The sequence below is a fragment of the Squalius cephalus genome (assembly GCF_949319135.1).
Source record: "Squalius cephalus genome assembly, chromosome: 3".
Lineage (NCBI taxonomy): Eukaryota > Metazoa > Chordata > Actinopteri > Cypriniformes > Leuciscidae > Squalius > Squalius cephalus.
The window spans coordinates 18653658-18658724 of NC_137124.1; positions in this window are offsets into that span (position 1 = coordinate 18653658).

Sequence of the window (5067 nt, forward strand, 5' to 3'; positions counted from 1 at the left end):
AAGAGTGAGTGTCGCTGAGAGCCGCTTAAAATAAATGGAAATAAATAATTAAATAAATGCTTAAAATTCTTATTTTTGTTTTCTAAAATAGCATCCTGTATTTTAAAACAGCAGAACCTGAATCTTAGTGATAGTTCACTCAAAAATGATTTTTTTGTCATTGTTTACTCACTTTCAAACCTGTATAAATAAAATAAGAAAGTCCCACAGGTTTGGATTGACGTGAGGGTGAGTACTGTTAAAAAATAAAGTTTTTTTATTGGCTTTAATGGTTCTATGAAGAACATTTAACATCCATGGAAACTTTCCAGTCCACAAAAAGTTATTTATACAGTTTATGACGTTTTTTTCGATTGTTAAAATGTTCTCCACACTAAGAAAAAAATGGTTCTGCACCCTTAATAATAAAGATTCCAAAAGGGGGGTTTCACAGCAATGCCATATAGAAGAACCATTTTTGGTTCCCCATTTGAACCTTCCAGTGAACAGTTCTTAAACTAGCAGCCCAGTGTGAAGAACATAAAGAACCTTTTGTGGAATGGAAATTGATGTTAAAGGTTCTTCGTAGAACCATCAATGCCAATAAAGAACCTTTAAAGACTGAAAAGAGTTCCAAAACCCCCTTTTGGAACCTTTATTTTTAAGAGTGTAAATGAGGACAGAATTTGTATTTTTGTTTAAACTATTAATTATAATATGCAACAAACTTAATTTGTCCTTTCACAATGTGAAGAGTTGGAGTACATAATGTTTTTTTCTTCTCTCTTTATGATATGATAAAAATAGCCTTTCGCTGGTGCATCCTGCTGAAATGATGCAGGTAGTGAAGAGAGAGATTGCTCTCAACAAAGCTCAAGTGCTGTTTACTGGCTGAGGTCGAAGGGTGATGGGTGACCATGTCTGATCCTCAAAGTAGCAAAGTGCACTAGAACGGGTCCCTTTCTGGAGAAACCGTATATATTGAGTTTTCAATTAACAGTAATATAGCATTTTGAAATTAGATTTTTATATATATATATATATATATATAAGAAACACAGACCACATCCTTCAGAAAAAGAAAAGTTTCAGAGACTGAGATTCAGTTGACCTTTCACCCCTGCTTCCCAAAAGAACTCCAAAACCCACTTCCTCCTCGAAGTATTTTGAAATATAACCAACATTCCCAAAGCGCTAGAACAATCTCAACCAATTAATCAGATTAATATGTGACCTCAGAGCACAAGAGGCAAGAAAAATCAATTTGTTTTAGCATGCGGAGAGTTCCGCCAGTGAGGCGGGAGAGGTGGGATAGCCTGAGAGAAGAGTGGAGGCCGGGGTAAGGGTCTGCCGTGCCCGAAGGCTACAGGCCTTCCTGTCAACAACGGAATATGACATGGCAGTCGCAGAGGACCCGGGGCATTACAGCGGCAGAGTCTGAAGAACTCCCTCCAGCTTATCCTGTCCACTTAGTGGCCAATATAACAACTTCTCTATGGAGCTATTGTTTGGTGATGTGACACGTATGCGATTCGTTGATAATCTTTAGGGCATTTTAAAGATGATTTTTACGTTTGGAAATGTTCAAGCTTTGTTTTATGCAGAGTTTTCTTGCAATTGTACATTACTGAGAGTAAATGCTGGAGCAGACATTTTAGGATATGTTATTTCAGCCAGCGCACATACCTGTATTTTCTTCCTGTTTTCGGTCAAAGTCCACAGTAGTCGATTGTCGAGTTCACGTGCATAGGTTATCACGCGTGTGAACTCGACAATCGACTACTGTGGACTTCGACCGAAAACAAGAAGTAAACACAGGTATGTGCGCTGGCTGAAATAACATCATTTTTATTCATATCTTTCACATCTACTGCAGTCAGATTCACTCGTGTTCACTCTGAAGGAATCACTCACAATGGCTGGGCACTTGTAATGACACATCAAGGATGTTAAGAGGCTAAAAGCAGGTTTAAAACTTGCCCCATTGAAGTCAACAGGGTGCAAATTTTAAAAAGAGGATAACACGGTGTAGGCAAAACCGATTTTTGTCGTTGTTTTCTGTACTGACAGCACTCCAAATTTACAAAAAAATGAGCTCAATGTTAAAATTGACCAGAGTTCTCCTTTAACACGACAACGTTATCAAATAATCCCCGCTCACACGGATCCGTGAAAACGGCTAAAAACGCTGTGTTATGCTGCCAGGCCAGCAGTTGGCGATGTGACTTTGTAAAGAAAGACAATGCACCTGTGCACAAATGCATTCAAACGCGCATGGCAAGACTAAACGCGTAATAAACAGGTTCCCGTCACCGTTTTCACTGATTTTTTTTTGTACTTTACACGGACACGATAACAATATCGTTTTCAAAAACGTACACTTTGAAACCTGTTTTCAAAAGTTTGAGTTTTCAGGCCACCAAAACACCATTGTGTAAATGAACGCCCAAAACGCATATAAGGTTTTCCGTTTTAGTTGAAAACAGTGTCATGTAAACTGCCCCTAAGAATATACAAGGTTATTTCTTATTGAATCCCATTTCAGCTTTAGAGGGGAGATATTCAAAAGATTACTGCAACTCACAATGTCGTGTGACCCCATATCCCACAATCTAGAAATTGAGTTACTTATTGTGAGTTGCTGCTTTGTTTTTTATTGCTTTTGCAACTTTACATCTCGCAACATGGCTTTATATCTTGAAATTGCAAATTTGTTTCTTGTAATATGTCATAATTTCAATTGTCACAATTACCTTTTTTTGTCTTAAAGATAAAGAGAAAGTTTTTTATTTATTCTGACTCAGAAACAAAGTTTCCATAATTTCTCCCTGGCTCAGGAAAGGAAAATTAAACAAAACAGCATGTGGTGCCTTAACATACCATTTTGCCCTCTTCCTTTCCTCACCAACTGTTGTAACAAGCCCCACTTCCTGCTTGGGAATCAGTGGCAGTGATTTGAAATAAAATTTTACTGCCAGTCAGAAAAACCAAGCCTTTGCCGTATGCATGCAGACACAACAGGCTTTACTTTTCGTGCTGCCTATTACTGTAATGAGCTATACATCTAGAAACACATGTTTTCACTGTACAACTTTATGATTTAGTAAAACAGTGACCAGTGGTTTAGAACTTTATATTGCCACAATGACTTTTTTTATTAGTGGATTGGTTGTTTTTTACACATTGATGAATTCAGTGGGGCTCCTGTTTGGATCTTCTCAAGATAGGATGTTAATTCACCAATTAAAGGCATGTAGGCCTATACGTTCGTTAGCTGGATGAAAGTTTGGTCAAATGTTAATTTAATACTTTGCACGAGTTAATTGGACTTTGAAGTATGAAACCCGATTACAGAAATCGCGCTCAGATGAGAGATGTGGGCCGTCTGTGTGTGTACAGCAGCAGAAATATAAGTGGGAGTCATTAGTAGATTAGGCCTGTATAGGGGGTGCAGGGGCTGTGCTCGAGTGTAGCTGGTCATCCTGGCCATGTGCCCATTAAGACTTGTGACTTGCGCTCAAAGGTAACGATTGTGACTGGGAGACAAAGGCTCCACTCAGCACACTTACTTTTATTTTCTCCCTTACATCCATGCACTCTGCCCTTCAATTGCTAATTCAATAACCGCTAATCACACAATTAAAATCACATGCACCCAGCAAGTCAATAAGGCCCTCTCGATGGGCCAGAAACCCGCAGACTGAAAACTATGTTGTTTTCCTCTGAAACTTTCTGCCGGTGGAATGTCAAGGGAACGGCTTCAAGTCATTGTTCTATCTATAGCACCAGTCAAAAACATCCCAATCGTCCAAAACTATTAAACTTAAAGACATAGTTACAATGCCCATTAAGCTACCAGAATGTAACACCAGATAACCTTTAGTTTTTAAATGCTTCTCATCTGCATTTCTGCAGTTATGTATTTATTTTTAATTCCCTGTCTCTTATTATTTAGGTGCTATATTTTTTGTGGAAACTGTGGTATTTTTCAGGATTCTTTGATGAATATAAAGTTCAAAAGAACAGCATAAAACAGAAATCTTTTGTAACATTCTAAATGTCTTTACTGTCACTCTTTGCCGTATAATGTGTCCTTGCTTAGTAAAAGTATTAATATCTTTTAAATAATCTTATACTGACCCCAAAGTATTGAATGGTAGTGAATATATGTATATGTACATGTGTATATATATATATATATATATATATATATATATATATATATATATATATATATATATATATATATATATATATATATATATTAGAGATGTGACGGTGATAATATTCTCCCACCGGTTAATCGACTTGTGACAACACCGGTATTACCGGTTTCATCGTGGGGGTGGGGGGTGTTAGAGTGATGTTTTTTTTTTTTTTTACATGGCGTCAATTCATCATTCGTATTGAGTTTGATTGACATGCGATCTGACCAATCAAATTCCACAATTTTTGTGCGACAAACTTCGGTGGATTTGAACTTGGCTTTAACTGAGGCAATCTGTCACGACATTAAAGAGCCAAAAAACGGTAGGCCTATTTTATTTTTGTTTGACTGACCAAATTTGAAAGTTGAGACTTTGTTTCATATTAAATATTACCTGCTCGGTCCTGTCTTTCAGCGCGTTGTCCGTGTCCTCTATTTTTCACTGCTTGAGATTATGTTGAGAACAATAACGCCCTATTTGAGTGTATAGGGCGCGATTTCGGATCCAACCACAGTGTTTGAATGGTGGGTTCGTTATTATTCATGAAAAACGCATGTTATTATTTCAGCACTTCGCGAATGGACAGTGACTCTTAAGTATCACGAATGCGTTCTCGCGCATTCATGTTAAGTGCATTTTTTGGAAACGCGCGTGGAACTGCGGCGTGTGACGAGCGTAACCTTGCACATAGAGAACGCTCTTAAGATCCAAGATACATCGTTATCGGGAAACCCGGCCCTGGTCTCCGCACTAGCCTAACTGAAAACTATGAAAGCCGTGTGGCCAACCGGTAAAAAAAAAACTAAAAGAAAAAAATACATTAAAGAAACTATTCCCTCTGATTTTGTTTCATTAATAAAGTTTGACTAATCGCAGCAGT